This window comes from Triticum urartu, chromosome 3, assembly GCF_003073215.2.
Source record: "Triticum urartu cultivar G1812 chromosome 3, Tu2.1, whole genome shotgun sequence".
Lineage (NCBI taxonomy): Eukaryota > Viridiplantae > Streptophyta > Magnoliopsida > Poales > Poaceae > Triticum > Triticum urartu.
The window spans coordinates 251,953,318-251,973,489 of NC_053024.1; positions in this window are offsets into that span (position 1 = coordinate 251,953,318).

Below are 20,172 nucleotides of genomic sequence, written 5' to 3' on the forward strand. Positions count from 1 at the left end.
CACGGTTGCTTGCTGGGGTTGCTCTCTTCACACTCTCTTGCACAAAATGACTGTGGCCACATATCTAACATCCCAGTGGATCACGTCCGCTGGGGGAAGGGGTGGATGGTTAGTGTAGATGCGGTGGCTGTCACCGATGGCGAAAACCCACTATCGACACGTCCTGATCAAGGGTCCCCGCTGTTCTCTCTCACAAAGCCGGTGAGGTTGCCTTCGTCCCTTGCTCACTGCCGGGACGTGGGCAGTTGCCGCCTCCCGCCGCCCTCCTCAAGGTTGAGCTACGTCCCTCAGGTACAAGTCCCTTTACAGCCGGCTTGCACCACTGCTCCAGCTGCCTACATCACTCCCTGTGGATATTTATCTACTTCTTTGCCCTACACATACCTCTACTGGCTTCTACGTACTGTATTTGTGATGAGTTTATGTCTCATCAACTAGTCCCAATAATCCTATTCTAATCATGCTTGTTCAATTTCTTTGCCACAGGGATGCTCATCTCGATTTTGGTGAAACTGCACAAAATGATCCGATGGTCAAAAGATTGCAAACTTCATTTATTAGGAAGCTCGAACATTGCCAGCAAATTGAAGCCTGGTCAGAGTTCACGGTTAAGGGCTAGGGACTGCATGGATCTTTTTTTCTTTAGCTGCCTCTGTTCCAAAATAAGTGTCAACTTTAGTAGTAGTACAACTTTTTACTAAAGTTTGCACAAAGTTGAGAAACTTATTTTGGAACGGAGGGAGTACATATTTGCTATGATCTGTCAATCATTGAGATGCAATAGCATGCATGTTAGTCTCCTTTGTATTTGATGAAATGTTGCAACGGGCAACCTTGGACGCAAGATACATGTAACAGAAGCTGGAAGCTTCATAGCATTGTACAAATTTATCTCGCTGATAAATTACAATACGTACTATACTAGTACTTCCTCCGTTCCTAAATATAAGTCTTTGTCGAGACTTCACCATGAACCACATGCGGATGTATATAGATGCATTTGAAGTGTAGATTCATTCATTTTGTTCCATATGTAGTGGAATCTCTATAAAGACTTATATCTACTAGTAATAGCTAGCCCCCACTACTAGGAATTCTCTATTCTCTCCATGAGCCACGTCATCAAAATTGATGTAGCCGTTAGATGAAGTAAATCAGTCCATAATAGCCGTCTGATCTTGACGTTGAGAGGCTCCGCACTAAGCCACATGCAAGCATGCAGAAATATGGTGCCACATGCATGTGAGTGGGTTTTAAATCGCATCAACATGTCTGCATGCAAGCATGCACTGGTAGCATGCATGTAAGTGAGCTTTTAAGTCCCATTAACATGTCAAAAAGAAAAATATAATCCCATTATGCAGTAGGAGTTGGCTGATCTTTTTTCCTTACGTGGGATGATCTAAATGATGATGGGAGTTTATTTAGTTTGGCTACCACATTTGTCATGCGGTTATAGAGTTTTTTTTGTTCTATGAAATTGATAATTTTGCGCAGAGAGATATACCGTTGTTCCTCGCCAACGCGCGGGGACTCATCTAGTAATATTTAGGAACGGAGGGAGTACTATGTAAAGAGTTAGGTGTCGCATGGTGATAGTGTGAGGTGGGCCATGTAATCACTGAGCCTGCGTGTTTTCACTGCTCTTGCACGCCTCTGCTGTAAGAATGGAGAAAATTGTAATCTAGTAGTAGTAGTATACCTCTTTCGCCGAAAGCGTGGCACATCCAGTAGTCCTACCACCTCAGTAATAAAGACCAATGAGCCGTCAAATCACATAGACCCAGCAGTAAGTTGGACGGACGAAGCAACCATCACTCTTGCGCCAGTGAGAGGTCGTGTACGCTCTGCCCGGGCATGAATGCGGCACCGATTCTTTGGAGCGGCGCTGACCGTTGGCCGGGAAGCGCGCGTGGGCAATGGAGGGGCTTTGGGTGGGCCAGGCTGGTCAGCAGCGGGCGTGGCAGCTGTCTGCATGTCCCTACCGGACACGCCCGGAAACGAGAGGATGCACCGGCTCTCGCGGCTAAAATCGTACACGACACAACATCTCTCTGTAGGAGTAGGTCGATCTGTCGCTCTCTCTAACACACACACACACACACACGCACGCACCTTGGTCCCATTGCACCTTCTAACATGACTTATTACACCTAGACGGAGGGAGTAGTAAGTATACGAGATATGGTGGCACACTGACTTAAGTCGAATACAAGTGCCCAAAATTTGTGTGCATGTTATAATAAGGATTCACTTAAAATAGTACGTGAGCAAACAGAGAGATCAATTGGAAAGTGTTCCCGAGCAGTAGCGAGATGTGTGAGGTAAGATACACCGCTGGCGCTTTTAATTTTTCTTATTAATTTGTTTGTTTCACCCTCTGACTTGTGGGACCCAACGTACTACGTGGAGAGAGGTAAGGTGACTAAGGCTGCATTATTTCTGCACCACTGTGGATAATCTTACCACCAAAGCCACATGACACGATTATGATTGAAATCCCATTGACTCCCACACACACAAAAAAACCACGGCATGCTTTTCACACGAATGCAGGAATGTATAAAATGTTATTTCCCTCTCATTGAACATAACGGGAGGGTTGTGTAGCTGGTTAGCCTGTTCGCTCACTCTCTCGCCCTCTCCCGCTGGAGCCTCAGCGCTTGTAGTTGCTCTCTTCACATTCTCTCGCCCTCTCCAGATCTAAACAAGACTTCATTGGCCTCTCTCTCCCCTCACTGTTGCTCAAAGAGCCGGCAGGATCCGTCCGCCTGGAAGGGAAGGAGGCTTAACGCTATCGCCGTCGGTGATGGACTACCGGTGCAGTTGTTCACTTTCCACCTAGCGGCGGCGCGGGAGGGCCTCCGACCCCTTCTTCTTCGCTGCCGTCCAGTCGCACACCGAACCACGCCCCAAGAACCTTAAGTTATAATTTACTTACTCCACATGCATTGCTCTAGCTGCATGTATACCATGAATCTAGGACGTGGTTCAAAGAGGAAAGGAGTGGGGGAAAGTAGTGGGAAAAGTTGTATATAGCATGAATCTAGGACGTGGTTCAAAGAGGAAATCAAGGGGGAAAGTTGTATAGCATTAATCTAGGACGTGGTCCAAAGAGGAAAGGAATGGGGGAAAGTAGTGGGGAAAGTTGTATCGCATAAATCTAGGACGTGGTCCAAAGAGGAAAGGAAGGGGCGAAAGTACTAGTTCAAAAAGGAAATGAAGGGACAAGGCTGTAGAGTTTGAGCAGGACTCGATTTGCTGCGCTCACATAGGGAAAGGTGTCTAAAGATAACAAAATTGGGACCAACACAAATATGCTCCTTGGTTGCTTGTTCTTTGTTGCAACAGACTGTGCATGACCACAGTACATCGGTAGATGCACATGGTGCTGGTGCGTCCACTTTCCCGTGCAACTCATTAGCTGTTGTCAATCTAAGGCCCTATTTGGCTAAAAACTCCCTAGTCCCTACCTACTGGGTTCCAGGGACTAAACATGGACTAGAGGTTATTAAATGACATGCTAAAAGACCATGTTACCCCTAGTAATGAACTAATAGAGACAAGGTGCGATGCATGGCATGGGCAACTGTTGGAAAAAGTCCCAAAAAGAATCCCTCGGGGTCTTCTTTCTTTAGTCCCAAATGCTCACTTTTAGTCCATAGAAGTCCCTCCTCTTTGATTTAGACGGGACGGACATGGAGTTTAGTCCCTAGACCAAAATGTCCCTGTAAACAAACACCCTCTAATAATGCCGCTGGAAAATTGATGCAATGCCACAGTTAAAAGAAAATTACATGTTTAATGAATTTTATTGTTAATATAATCTCTATGTTAATATTAATCAATGCCACCGTTTGAGAAATGCTACTGTCTTGCTTTCTTTCCCATTTAGATAAGGTAGATGCTTCGTTTTGTTGGCTACTGTGTCATCCACCGTTATTGACCACTAATTGTTTCCTTTGCACCTCTGTGTAAACAAGGTTATCTGCTTCACCTCGTTGCCATTGTGACCTTTTGTTGCACTGCACAAAACACTTTTGTTTGAAGAGTGTTTTGTGCAGTTCAACCAAAATGTCACACCAACAATGTTGCTTGATTGCTTGATCTTAGTGGAACTGCACAAGAGGAGTTCTTACTTCCTATCCGTTAAGGCGAATTTGGTTCAGATCTTCTTCTTGTGAGTTGTTTGAATTCCGTATCATGAGAGGTCAGTACTAGCCTTCTTTCACATGATTCTGCAGTGTGCATTCATATGTTGTGCCACTTGTACGATAATATTGCTTGATTTTAGTGAACTGCACAAATGGAGACAAAACTTCCAATCTGTATGTGCACCGTAATATCCCATTGAGGTAAGATAAGGATATTTCACAACTGTTGGTTTGTATTTTGCCACTTTCATCGGAAAATTAAGTTTAGTACTATACTTGTGCTCCCTAATTGACATGCCAAATCTTACATTGAAGGTGAAGCTTGTTTGTTATTGAACCAAGTGATGAAGGGGAAGAACAAGGGGAAGAAAAACAAAAATCAACTCCCGGTGATGTAATGAAGCACTGGAACTGTGATGACACAAGTAATGATATAGTTTTGCATCTTAATTTATTTCTATGGCTAGAAAGAGCAATTGTTTTGCCACTGATTTGATGCCACTCTTAATGTAATATGTAATTATCTCTACTTGTGCAAACAGGGATCTTCTTTGAAGATACCATATATTTTAGTGGAACTGCACAAGAAGATGTTGGAAACATTAAACTAATCGAGGAGTATATAGTAAGCATGGCCACCACCGTAGATTGCAACAGATGGTTCCAGAGAATTGCTTCATATGTATGCTCTACACAATAAGCCTCCTGACAAAGGTTGGTACTCACCCACTGATTTCATCCATATGATTGATCTTTGTCATCTCTATTGGTGTTGTGCTACTGTTTAGATACTGTCATGAAAAAGTGGTATTGTCCTTGAGAAGTGCTTCATCTGTGATGTTTTAAATATTTCCTTCCCTTTTTTCGAGCAAACAGTGATGCTAGCATTTAGTACTCCTCTTGTCTTTGCACAACAGGATCATCTTCCTCTGAAGAAGAATATGGAGTACGTGAAGTGACTAGTTCCGATTATGCCAGGATGAAGAAGCCCTGTCTATCTTATCATCAGAAGGAGCAGTTGAAGGATGGTTACATTACTCCCCACAAGACCAAACTAACTTCAGCTCAGAAGGACTGACAAAATCTCCATTTTTTGCTGTGATGGGCGAGTACAATGTTGTTCTAGGATTCTTTCTGGTGAGTTCCATTTTTCTAAAAGTGTGCTCTACATGGACCATGTATGTGCCTGTTGAAACTATCAATTCATAGTATAGTTTGCTCTATACTAATCACTTTTTTGTATTTGTGCAAACAGGGGTGCTTAGCTTGATTTCAATGGGAATTGCATAAAATGTTCATGAATACATCGAACCATTTAGTTCCACCACAAGAAAGGAGGTGCCAATAAGTTCAAGGCATTACAACATATAAGGGCGAAATCATACAAGCTACGCGCGAATTTGGTTGATTTTGGTGGAATTGCACAAAAAGAATAGCTGGTTTATTTAGCACGAGGTGCCATGTCAATGTCCGAACTGATGGCAAACCCTGCCCATTCCACAATCGTAGGCATTTGATATTTTGGAATGGGACAACCTTGTCAAATTTTGCTCATTGATTTTAGCAAGACATGCGTTTGATATTTTCGAATGGGACGCCCTTGCTGTCAGCAGCGTCGATCAATTTTTTCTTTATTCTTTAGTTGTGAAGTAAATATTGCCTCTGACATGTGAATTGCTGAGAGCATAATCATTGATTGTTTTTAATGTTCTCTATGAATTGCCAGGCCTGTGTGTTTGATTGCAATGTGCAGAAATGCTAAAAACCTGCTCAAACTCTATGTACTCCTTATGTTCCTTTTTACTTCGCACATTGTGAAAGTGCGTACTTTTTTGTATAAGATTGGTCAAAGTAGAGATACTTTGACTGTAGACAAAACTTGTAAGCAGACTAGAAAGGACCAGAGGGAGTACATGTGAAACTGCTGCAAACGAGGTGATCACCTTGGGAATAATGCTAGTACATATTGTTTTGCATGTTCATCCAATGCCCGTGATACAGGAATTCGAACTAATAGAAATAAATTCATTCATACACGGTTGGATTTCATATAAACATGCCAGATTTCTTTACATTTCATACATTCTTCAACTAAAAAGGGGTGCGCTGGATGTATAATTAATTAACTGAAGCTCCCCACCCGTGTCCCGCTGAGCCGAACAGAAGCTTCAGTGACTTAACTGCAAGTGAAGTTGCGTAACTGACATGTGGCCTGTTGGGCCCACGTGTCAGCCAGCCAACTGCACCAGCAGTTAAGTAGAAGCAGCGTTATTCTCCAGCAGAACTCCCCGACTCCACGTCACCGCCAAGAAGCTAACTGGCCGTCAATGGTCAACCTGCCTAGCTTGGCTTCAACAAGAGGGTAGTAGCGGTGGCCTTACTTGGACCCGAGCGGCGGCGACCTACCGTGTTCTACTCTTCCTCGTTTTCTGTGTGGCCAGGCCTCGTTGGCAGCGGGGCGGGGCCTCGGCGGAGCCGCCGATGTCCTCTGTCTCGTTGCCGGCGGGCGGCGCCTTAGCGGAGCGGTGGAAATCCTCCCCCGCGTTGCCGACAGGGTGGGGCCTGGGCTGAGCCGATGATGTCCTCTGCCTCGTTGTTGGCGGGGCGGGGCCTCGGCAGAGCCGGCGGTGTCCTCTGCCTCGTTGTTGGCACCGCGGGGCCTCGGCGGAGGAGGGCCTCGTCGACGCCAGCAGAGTGGGGACTCGTCGGAGCCGGCATTGTCCTCTGCCTCGTCCTCGGTCTCGCCAAACAGCGCCTCGCCCGCTTCATCGCCCTCTTTGCTAGCCTCTTTGTAGGCGGCCGCAGCCTCCGCCACCCGCATGTGGTCCCGCCAACGCTCGAGGAGGCCCTTGCGGGCGGAGAGGTACGAGTTGAGCAGCGCCTCCTGCTCCGCCCGCTCCGCAGCGATCTGCTCCTCCGCCTGCAGGTGCTCCTGGAGGAGATGTTGGTTGTAGGCAGTGTCGGCCTGCGCCTCCTGGAACTGCTCCTGACGCATCTGCCTCACACTGTCCATATATTGGTCATGGGCCTCGCCGATGGTCATGGTGCAATGCACCAGCGAGGATGGCGCAGAGGAGGGCTTGGCGCTAGATCGTCGACTACCACGTTCTCCATTGGGACGTCGTCGTCCTCCGGCTGCCTGCCTGCCGGCCAGCCGGTCGGCAGCAATTGTGATAGCCTGGCTTAAGAGGGATGATAGACTAGTCACATCAATAAGGAATTCCTTATTTTCCGGAAGCCCATTCGGACAGAACTCCAAAGTTAAGCATGCTCAGCTTGGAGTAATTTCAGGATGGGTGGCCGACCGGGAAGTTGCTCCCACGTGTGCACGAGTGAGGACAAAGTGCGCAGAAAAGACTAGTATTGATCTGTGGGGCCAGTCTAGATCCCGCCAGGAGTAACGACCACCGGCGGGTGTGTCCGGGGCATTGCAAGTTGGTATCAGAGCCAACCCTCGCGGTTACACGGATGTTTCCAGACAGGTGCACGGTCATGTTGTTCATGACGTTTGTGACCCGTCGTGGCACCTGACATGGCACATGTACCAAAGTGGATGCACAGACGTATGTGCCAAGAGGGAACGTTCCTGTGGCCCGACGAGGACGTCAGATCCTCTGAGTGGGGGTGTATGTGATAGCCTGGCTTAAGAGGGACGATAGACTACTCATATCAATAAGGAATTCCTTCTTTTCCGGAAGCCCATTCGGACAGAACTCCAAAGTTAAGCGTGCTTAGCTTGGAGTAATTTCAGGATGGATGACCGACCGGGAAGTTGCTCTCGGGTGCGCACGAGTGAGGACAAAGTGCGCAGAAAAGACTAGTATCGATCTGTGGGACCAGTCTAGATCCCACCAGGAGTAACGACCATCGGCGGGTGTGTCCGGGGCGTTATAGCAATGGCTGCCATCTCCTTGTGGTCCGTCGTCCGCCCGTCCCGAAGAGCGCTGGAGCGCGAGGAAGCCATGGTGGGCAGTAGTGGTGTGGACAGGAGAAAGGGAACGGATGCGGATGACTGCGGCTATGGCCGGCGTAGCAGTTTAGATAGCAATGGTGGGCGGGCGGAGGGACGGACGTGTGGCGCTGGAGTAGCCGCCTCGGCTACCACGTATCATTAATGTGGGCGGCAGATGGACGGACGGACGGCACCTGTGTCGTTTGAAGGCGGAGCAATCGCCGGCACCAGGAAGCGGGGCAGGCGGCGCTGACTGTTTTGGGCGGAAAGCGCGCGCGAGCGAGGAGATGACTTTACTTGGAGAGGATGACAATGGGGACCCACCAGGTCCATAGCCTCACGTACGCAAGTGCCTCCTTATTATATATATATATATATATATGTATAAAACTATAGTCCCTCCGTCTAGGTGAATAAGTCGTATTAGAAGGTGCATCATGACCTAGGTGCAAGCAGATTGGTGGAAAAGAAGAATATTTCTCTCTTCTAAACACAACATTTAATCACACAAGTTAAGAGGATGCCTTATTAGCTACCCATGCAGGCCATCATAATTCATAGCATGCAAAGCGCTTTTATTTCTTGCCTAATAACCGCATGGGCGTGCTGCATGCATTGGTCCTTGCCCGAGCAAAAAAAAAAGGGAGGAAAGGGGTTTCCACGGGAGACAACGAGGCAGAGGTCGAAGCGCTCGGTGGAGTTATTTATTTTGCTTCCCCCTTGTTTCCTGACATCACGGTCCCACACCATTGTAAACCTATGTAGTACTAGACAATAAATGAGAGAATTGCATTGGAAGCGGCCGATAGCTAGGACCAAGCAGCTCAAGCAGTATTTGTGTTTTTGAGGTGTGAGCACTGCAGAGTTTTTCGATGTTTAGCCCAGATATTAATTTTTCTCCTCTGAACAACAACGAAAACATCGCTGCAGGTATTAAATGGGCGGGCTGTGGCCCGTCTAGCCCAGGCCAGATATCTAGCCCAGATATTAATTGTTTTCAAGCAGAAAATTGCTAGCCCAGCTATACCTTTTTTTAGGAATACCCAGGCAAGGTCAAGTTGTTATTCCCCTCCCCGCTGGGCTGCAAATCTTTCCTAGGAGGGATGCATTAGGCTTAACAAGAAATGGGATTTAAGAAATAATAAATGGGACGTAATTATAAAAATTGGGTGGTAACTATAAAAAATGCACCAAACACGTGATTACTTTATATAATATTATTTTTGGATATTGAAAATTTTAATTTCATTAATTGTTACGAGCACAATGTTTCATTGGATTTTTATGTAATATAAATTTATATTGAAATTGTATTTAACCTGACTAGAAATTTCGGGATAAAAATATTTTGGATCCCATCAAAATGTGGGAAATTTTATTGAGTTCTGTTTTGAACGGTTGGTTGAAATGGGCTGTACTTTTAACAAACTGTAAATGGGCTGTAGTAAATTCCATTAGAATTCAAAAATGGGCTACACATTCTTACAAATCTCAAATGGACTATAAGTTCTCTGCCACACACTTCTGGCCTTACTAAGTTGACGCGTCCCCTAATAAACAGAGTTGACGCGTATGCAAGGCTTTGTCAACTTATAGTCAACACACGGTTCTAGCAGTAGTTGCCGTTGGATGTCCATCCAACGGATGCCGTGCTTCTTCTTCAATCTCGGATATCCTAGCTTCACCCGGCCAAAAAATGATTCCTCCCCCATGACATCTGGGGCGCACCGTTTCGGAAGCTGACCTGTGGGCCTACTAAGTTGATGTACCAAGGGCTTTGTCAACTTAGTCAATATAAACGATTCTAGCTGCAGTGACCGTACGATGTCCATCCAATGGCCGTAGTGCTTCTTCAACCTCTGGTCTTCTTGCTCCAGCCGCCCAAAGCAGCGCCGGTCATGCCGCCTGCTCCTGCCTCCCGTGGCCGGCTGTGCTGCCGTGGAGGCCTCACCGCCCCCTACTATTCCCACCTCTGGCCAGGCCCTGCAGTGACGACAGCCTCACACCGTAGCTGAACGAGTGAACCCTCATACTCCTCTCCGCGTGGGCATCCACTGTCGCGTCTTCACCAGCTCCGCGTCGTCCCCTTCCTAGGCCTCGCCGTCGTCCACCGCCCTCGTGCTCTCGGCGCGGCGTGGTCAACGTGGAAGGAACGACTTCCATCGGACATGGACTATACGTGGAGAGGCTGACAGCTGGGTCCACGGCGGCAGCAAGGAAGTGCCTCCTTATTACGTGGAAAATAATGATTCCTCCACCTGACAGCAGGGACCCACCAGATGGGCCACCAGTATTTTGCGAAAAAAATCGTTTCCCCCCTGACTGCTGGGACCCATCGGACGGGCCACCGTATTTCCCAAAAACGTCCCCCCCGCTGTCAGCTCGGACCCACCGGAAGTGCCTCCTTATTACGCACAAAAAATTGAATACTCCCCCGGCTAGCTGGGACCCACCTTGCTGGGAGGCTGACTTGTGGGCCTACTAAGTTGACGGGGACGAAGGGCTTTGTCAACTTAGTCAATATGAACAATTCTAGCTCTAGTGACCATACGATGTCCATCCAACGGCCGTAGTTCTTCTTCAACCTCTGGTCTTCTTGCTCCAGCCGCCCAAAGCAGCGCCGGTTGTGTCGCATGCTCCTACCTCCCGTGGCCGGCTGTGCTGCCGCAGAGGCCTCACCGCCCCTACTATTCCCACCGGTGGCCAGGCCCTGCGGCGATGGCAGCCTCACACCGCAGCCGAAACAGTGAACCCTCGTAGTCCTCTCCGCGCGGGCTTCCACTTTTGCGTCGTCCCCTTCCTAGGCCTCACCATCGTCCACCACCGTGGTGCTCTCCGCGCGGCATGGTCAACATGGTCAAGGAACGACTTCCATCGGAAGAGTACTGTATGTGGAGAGGCTGACAGCTGGGTCCACGGCCACAGCCCAGTTTTTTTGTGATTTTCCAAGTAAGTCGCTTTGTCAGGCCTGTTGGGCTGCAAATCTTTCAAGACGAGGAGAGCTTTCATTCGGCTGGCCGAGAAAATCGCCCATCAATAATGAGAAATGGGTTGTACATTTTTAAAACACATCAAACCGGTAATTAGTTTCAAATATCTTTTTCTCATTTCAAGATTTTAAATTACATTAATTTTTATGCGTGGAGAATTTGTTGGATTTTATATTGATTTACATTTATTTTTAAAATCAGTTTGAATGTGAGTCAAAATTTCGGGATTAAAAACAGTTCGGACCGCACCGAAATATGCAAAATTTCGTATAATTTTTTAACCGTTGCCACACTATGGGCTGTAATGCTAACAAAAAGAATATGGGCTCCAAAAAAACCTTAAGAATTAGCAAATAGGCTGTAAATTATTAGAAATAATGGCAGATGGGTTGTATGTTGTTTTCCACAGATTTGAGGCTTTCCTAAAAAAAAGGTTGATGCACAAGCACTGACTGTTGGATGTCCATCCAACGGCCGTCGTGCTTCTTCAATCTCTCCTCTTCCTGCTCCGGCCACTCAAACAAGCGCCGGCGGGACTGCCTGCTCCCTCCTCCTCGCGGCCGGCTGTGCTGCCGCGTAGGCCTCACCGCCCGACCGTACTCCCATCGCTGGCCTAGCCATCCCTCTACTCACCCACACCTGCTGTTATTCTCTGGCGGTGGTAGATGAACCAGTAAACCCTCGTATAGTCGTACTCCCCTCCACGTGGGAAACAACTGTCGAGTCTTCCCTGCCTCCGTGTCGTCCCCTTCCTAGGCCTCACCGTCGTCCACCGCCCTGGTGCTCTCGGCGCGGAGTGGTCAACGTGGTCAAGGAACGACTTCCATCGGACGTGGACTGTACGTGGAGAGGCTGACAGCTGGGTCCACGTCCGCAGCAAGGAAGTGCATCCTTATTACGCAGAAAATAATGATTCCTCCACCTGACAGCTGGGACCCACTGGACGGTCCACTGTATTTCGCGAAAAAAAGTTTCCCCCTGACTGCTGGGACCCATCAGCTACATCTTCGCACACAAGGAAGTGCGTCCGGGCAAAAAAAAAACGATTCGCCCCCTGACTGCTGGGACCCACCAGCTACATCTTCGCAGGCAAGGAAGTGCCTGACAGTCAGGACCCACCTGGTCGAAGCGTATGTAGTGTTGTCATTCTGGTCGCGAACGTGTACGTACATACTGGTCGATGTAGAGGCGCGCACGTGTCGTAGTAGAGGCGCGCACGTAGCATGTACAAGTACGTACAACGGCCAGGGTGCAAGAAAGAAAATACGGCTACGTATATGTACATACGGGCGGGGTCTCGAACGCCTACTCACGCATACGTACGGCCAGGGCTCGTGTACATGGCTGGGTCAGAACGGAGAAACAGCATCGTCGTCATGTTCATGGGGAGGCAACGGAATGCGTTGTGTTCATGGGGAGGCAATGGAATGCGTCGTGTTCATGGGGAGGCAACGGAACGCGTGGGAGCCAGCCGGCTGGGTCAGAAAAGAATGCGTGGTCGTGTTCATCGGGAGGGCTTGGACGGAACGGGCGATGGAAACGAGGCCTGGCGTACCGCACAACGGAGGAAACGGATCTCCTACGTTCGGAACAGGGTCCTGTTGATTGGGAGGCGTCTGGCGTACCGCAAAACGGAGCAAACGGACCTCCTACGGTCGAAACAGGGGTCCTGTTCATCGGGAGGGGTGTGGCTTACCGCAAAACGGACGAAACGGACTTGTGTTGGAGCGCTACAGTTGAAACGGGGGTCCTGTTCATCGGGAGGGGTGTGGCGTATGGCAAAACGGGACTCCGCGGGATACTGTTCATCTCCACTGTCGACCCCTTCCAGCCTCCACGAGCTACTATTCATCCACCATCGACCTCCTCCAGCCTCCACCTGTGACTGTTCATCCATGGGCTCCTGTTCATCCAGCCTCCACCGCGCGCTACTCCACCCGCTACTGTTCAACCAGCCCTCTCCACGGGCTCCTGTTCAACCACCCCTCCACGGGCTACTGTTCATCCTGCCCTCCACCGTCTACTGTTCATCCTGCCCTCCACGGGGTGGTCCTGTTCATCCAGCCCTCCACGGGGTCTAGTTCATCCAGCCGCAACCGGCTCGATCGATCGGGGTCCTATTCATCTAGAGGCAACACCACGGGGTCTTGTTCATCCACCCCCACCGGGAACTGTTCATCCACCCCCCCGCAACGCTCACTGTTCATCCAGAGGCAGCATCGATCGGCTTCAGTTAGCAGCAGTAGCGAAGGAATTGCTCGGTCGGGTTCAGTTAACGGCCATCGATCGATCGCTCGGGTTCAGTAACGGGTAGCCTGCAGTGCAATCGCTCGGGTTCAGTTAGAGCCAACGCCTCACACACACGCGCATACATGTATGAGAGAAATGCACATCGCTCGGCCCCCGACCTCCCACCATAACTGGGAACTCCCCGAAATTTTCCTCACCCTCGCTTCTACCACGGTTTTTCCCGTCATGGACGGCCCAAAGAATGTCATGCAGCTGCGTCTCCGGCCCGCCCAGGACGAAAAGCCCATTTTCTTTCATGATTTTTTGTCATAGAAGTAGGAGCCCACCACATCTATGATGATACCGGGTTTTGTCACAATTATCGTCATCGAAGTGTCATATGTATGACAGAAAAAATTTTCATTCGGCCCAAAATGTCACGGATGTGTCTTTTTTTTGTAGTGACTCCGACTGTAAATGGAAGGAATTGAACATGAACTTGACAAGATTAGAGGATGCTTGATGAAATCAACAACACACTACCTCCGGAACTATTGAAAGAATGGCATCATGGGTAAGAAAGATTTCAGACAACACTCCGGTTGAGAAGGGAGGCAAAAACTTGACAGAATGGGAAGAACTTGAAAAGGGGGCACGGCATTCTGGTTGAATGGATAAGCAAAAGGAAAGAACATGATCTTTGAAAAAAAATGAGATGATGGGCGAAGAAAGCAACATCACAATGCCTCCGGAACGAAAGAATAGAAGTTGGATCGTTGGAAAAGAAAGAATTGAGAAGAAAATGACAACTTCTGCCACAAATGAGCTTGAAAAAGCATCTTTAGGAGAAGGGTCGAACAGAGTTGTTGGAAAACCAACAACAAAAATAGTAAGCTTGTTGTGGGCTTATGTAAAACATCTCGAAATCTTGAGGCGAAATTTTGTCACCAACAAAAAACAATAGATTGAATTGATATGAACAAGGAGACGAGAAACTTATTTCACCGGGCAGATAAATGAAGAGCTTTAGGTGAAATATAACCCAAGATAACTCCAAGGAAGAGAGTGATGGGCTGAAAAGATGTCCTGAATGAACTGAAAATGATGGATTTAAGATATATCACTCTTGGAAACTTGCGAATCATGAAACACGAAGGGAAATTATCAACAATGACATACCACCAACTCAAAAGATGAGATATTGAAGAATTGCACTTTGTAATGCAAGATGAAGAATGCTTGAACTCCTCAAAACAAGACATGTGTTGAACACCACGTTCATCTTTGAGTACATCTTGGCGGACCTTAGCTTCGAGAGAAATCTTGAAGAACAAATGAAGAATGAAAAGAATCTTTGCTAAAGCACCATGTAGAGCCTCCATGAAGAACTCCGGTAATAAAAGGATGATGAAAGAAAGAGAAGTTGAAAAGGCAAGGAGAATCCTTGCAAAGATTTAGATGAATCTTCATAGTGATATAGTTGAGAGATCTTGGAACTCCGGGAAAAGTATGAAGCACTTGAATCGAGAATTTACTCATCGTGAACAAACTCCAGAAGAATGAATCCATCATTAGGATGAAGCAAGAATAAGAATTATGTTATGCGTATCCTTCACTAATTTAAATTGAGGACAAGCAATGGATTGCATACTACTTATTCTCGTAGAAAGGATTAAGAGAGATATAGCGCAAACTTAAGAAGATCTTCAACGAATCACCGGTAGAACTTGGAAACAACGAATGAATTGGTATGTAACGAAGGAAGAGAAATCGTGAATGAACCACCATAAGAATTGAAAATAATCAAAGGAAAGATAGCGAAACACCGGGAAGAATTAGAAAATGAACGATGATGCTTGAGAGAATTTGATACAAGAGAACAAAGAGATCATGAACTGATTAGAGGATATTTGAGCAATGCACCAGTAAGATTTAGAGAATGAGAGCTGAAAGTTGAGAATGAATAATTCTGAGATGGTGGGCTCCGGAGAATCAAACTGAAAAGACTCCTGAATTGCTCTGTATGGGTGAAAAGCATTCTCACAACCGAAAAACAATTATGAGAGGATGTCATCAAGCTAGAACCACGCATCTTTGAGAGAACGGACCAAGATTTGAGAGAAACTCTTCTTCAGTCTTCAAATGTTGAGAATGATGATGATATACACCGCCATGAATTGTTGAGGCACTCTAGAATGAAAATCAGAAAGGTTGAACCAACGATTAAAAGAATTTGAAAGATCTTGTAGAAAGACATTTGACTGATGACAAATCATTCTTACGTCAAACATTGAAATGAATTTGCGAATAACTCCGGGAAAATTAGAAGAGTTAGGTAAGATCCTGGGAAAAGACTTGTGGGTTAGGGCCCACTCAAAAGATACACCGTTGAACGATTTAAAAGGAAGATTGCACCGGTTGATTTAAATGGCTAGAATGAGATAAGAACCACGAATTAGCTTGAGCGGGTTGATAATGGAGCATAAGTCTTCTGAGATATCTTCGGCAGTTCGGATAAACATGAATAGCAAGAGGTGGATGGTTAAGAAGTGCACCGGCATGATAAAACATTAGAAACAAGGAATGGATATGATCGATAGATCTTGAATTGAATCCACTTGAGAAGAAAAGAGAACAGAGAATGATGAACTTGAAGAGCATCTTCAAGGGAATCACCGGATAAGAACATTGATTAAAAAGAATGAAGAGACTTGACATCAATAAGATGGATACTTGATTAAGAAATCTTAGTCCTTGAAGAAAAAGGGTGGGAGGGCGGGAAAAACAAAGACAACATGGGACGGATGAAACAAACACCGCTTGGAAAATCGAGAGATGATCTTGCATATGTTGAAATGATCAGATCCACTTGAAGAGAAACACACCGATTGAAATGGATCGACATGACAATCTCAATTATAATGAAGGATTGGTATTCACATAGAAATATGAGGACACCTCTTAAGGAAGGTATGGAATCCACACTTGACTTCGAAGCAACTTGAATACCACGAACCAAAACAAAACAAAGGAGTGGCTTGCAAAATAAGCCGGAAACAAACATATGATAGACCCCATATTGTATCATGTGTCTGTTGGAAAGATATCCTACAATATACTTGAATTCCCACATATAAACTCCCGAAACTTTCTGGTTATGCAATCAGGTGTTGGGGATACAGGGGAAGCAATATATCGCACCCAAACTAACAATCCCTACATCCAGCTGTATCCATCCTTCAACACATAACCAAGAAACCTTCGGAAATCGTGTACCTCAACCTTCGAAAAGCATCCGTTATACGAGTTATGGCAATACTCTCGAACTCCCGCCCTAGTACTGGGTGGCGTCGAGGTTATCTCACCAACAACTGCATAAAAGAGATTTTCGATGTCGGCGAAACTCAGGTATTCCAGAACTGCAATGATAACATTGTGATGACAATACCTCGGAGCTCAATTCCCCGGGACACTGCCACAACCCCTAAATGTCAGGAGGCACTAAGAACAATGTTCTCGTCACAAGACTATCAGAACAATTCCAAGATACCCGCATGATCCTAAACAAAATTCGTGAAATTTGAGGAGAGAAGAGTCAAAACTTCTACGTCAGGAGGCCTCACCAGAGCGACGAAGGGACTGAGGGGTAAAAAGAATCCTACTCTCCGATATATATATATATATATATATATATATATATATAATCCTAAGACTCAAAACATTTTGTTCTAGACTCAACAACATCAGCGATTCGATCAAGCAGGGGGCTCCTAAGTTGGGGATGGCTCTGATTACCAACTTGTAACACCCACAACGCGGCTATATCTCCCATGTGTCGGGGCACAACTTAGAGGCATAGCCGTATGGTAGGTTTGTCGCAAGAGGGGTAATCTTCACACAATCCCATGTAATGAATAAGAAAGGGATAAAGAGTTGGCTTACAATCGCCACTTCACACAAATACAAGTTAAACATACATCATCCAGAATACAATCAAGGTCCGACTACGGAACCAAAATAAAAGAAGACAACCCCAAATGCTAGATCCCCGATCGTCCCGACTGGGCTCCACTACTGATCTACCGGAAACGAAACAAAACAACAATCAAGATCTTCATCGAGCTCCCACTTGAGCTGGGTTCCGTCACCTGCACTGGAATCATCGGCACCTGCAACTGTTTGGAAGTATATGTGAGTCACGAGGACTCAGCAATCTCACACCCGCGAGATCAAGACTATTTAAGCTTATGGGTAAGATAGGGTAATGAGGTGGAGCTGCAGCAAGCACTAAGCATATATGGTGGCTACCTTACGCAAATAAGAGCAAGAGGAGAAGCAATGCAATGGTCGTGAACTAGAAGTGATCAAGAAGTGATCCTGAATCTACTTACGTTCAAGCATAACACAAGAACCGTGTTCACTTCCCGGACTCCGCCGGAAAGAGACCATCACGGCTACACACGCGGTTGATGCATTTTACTTAAGTTAAGTGTCAAGTTCTCTACAACCGGACATTAAGAAATTCCCATCTGCCCATAACCGCGGGCACGGCTTTCAAAAGTTCAAACCCTTCAGGGGTGTCCCAAGTTAGCCCATCACAAGCTCTCACGGTCAACGAAGGATATTCCATCTCCCAGGAAGAGCCGATCAGACTCGGAATCCTAGTTACAAGACATTTCGACAATGGTAAAACAAGACCAGCAAACCGCCCGATGTGCCGACATCCCGATAGGAGCTGCACATATCTCGTCCTCAGGGCAACACCGGATGAGTAATCCGTACAACTAAAACCAGCCCTCAAGTTTCCTCGAGGTGGCGCTGCAAGGGGCTCTAGTTCGGACCAACACTTAGAGAAGAACGTTAAAATAAAGATGACCCTCAGGAGCGCGACTCCCAAGGGAAAATTAGGTGGTGGTGATTCAAATGGTAAAACCAAAGTTGGGCCTTGCTGGAGGAGTTTTATTCAAAGCAAACTGTCAAGGGGGTCCCATAACACCCAACCGTGTAAGGAACGCAAATTCAAGGAACGTAACACCGGTATGACAGAAACTAGGGAGGCAAGAGTGGAACAAAACACTAGGCACAAGGCCGAGCCTTCCACCCTTTACCAAGTGTATAGATGCATTAATTAAATAAGATATATTAATGATATCCCAACAATATCCATGTTCCAACATGGAACAAACTTCATCTTCACCTGCAACTAGTAATGCTATAAGAGGGGCTGAGCAAAAGCGGTAACATAGGCAAACAATGGTTTGCTAGGTAAGGTGGGTTAGAGGCTTGACATGGCAATATGGTAGGTAGCGCGACATAGCAATAGAGCGGACAACTAGCAAGCAAAGATAGAAGTGATTTTGAGGGTATGGTCATCTTTCCTGAGATCCCGCAAGGAAGAAGAACGAGTCCATGAAGAAGACGAACCAACGTAGTCGAACGAATCCTCACAACTTCGGAACAAAACCGAAGCTAATGAAGAAACAACCATCATATAAACATGGCATGATGCACAATCAAGGATGATGCATGTCCGGTTTAATGATGCATGCCATGGCAAAGTGCACAAGCAAAACTACAAGTTAAGTGGAGCTCAATATGCAACGAGTTGCATATTGATGGAACACCACATATCTTATTTAGTTCTCTCTTGTTTAAATGAGGCAAGAGGTGAAGCAAATGAAAACTACCTATCTAGGCAAGTTTAAATGAGGCCGGAACAACAAACAGCAAGTCCGGAAACTGCTCATGTGCATATTTTAGGTTTTTTACTGTTCTTCCCTATACACAATTTTAGAGTTATTAAACATCCAAAGTAAGTGCACCATGTTAAACTAGGCATTTTTCTACCCCATTTACATATAAAGATTATTTAAAATGGAGCTATGATTATTTAGTTATGAATTAAAGCATTTTAACAAGGCATATGAGCAAAATTAATGCAAACAACAATTTAAACATCTCAAACATACAGGAGAGTTGGATACTGTGAATCTAGAAGCAATTCTAAGCATTTTTCATGTTTGAAATTTTTACATATGATGCACGGTTGGTGAGTTATGATATGCATGAAGCTTAGGGGCTATTCTGCAAAACTGCAAATCCCTGGAAATTAGCTAAAACGTTCTGCGAAAAAAACACGAAACGGGTCGAATCTAGCTGGCCCAACAAGTAAAAAAACAAGAGGGGGCGCTGAAGTGTGGCCTCACCATGGGCCTTGGCCCGATCGGTGCAGAGGCTAGTGCGCTAGGCCTTGGAGAGGCTAAGAGGCCCATGCGCGTGGCAGGGATGTAGAGGCTGCTCCATCCAGGGAGGTGCAGGTGAGGAAGGCAAGGCGGCGCAGGGCAGCCGCGGATCTGTTCAACGACGGGGTTGAGGAAGCTTCGGGCGGCAGCGGTTCAAGTCGGCAGGGGAGGCAGCGGCGCTTGACGCTCGACCTGCAGGGAAGCAGAGGGACTTGGCACGGGGTCAACGCACGAGCAGAGCAGCGGTGGTGAATCTCGATGGGAAGGAGGCCGGTGCAGTCTTGGTCAATGCGGCAATAGGATGCGGGTGAGGCCATGAACGACAGCGGCTGTGGCAACTCCTATTGAGGAAAAAAGAGAGGTCCGAGAGGTTAGAGACCAAAGGGAAAAGGGAGATTGCGGGAGGAAGGAGAGGAAGGTAGGGCGAGCGGTGGCACTGGCCTAGTCGGGGTTGCCGGCGTGCTAGAGAGGAGCTCCGGCGAGGGAGGCGCACGGCGCAGGGGGCTCGAGGCTCGGTGCTCCTCTCGATCCAGATCGAGGACCGAGGCAGGGAGTGGCGGTGGCGTGGGGATTGGACCAGATCCCTAGAAATTAGGGTTGCCGGT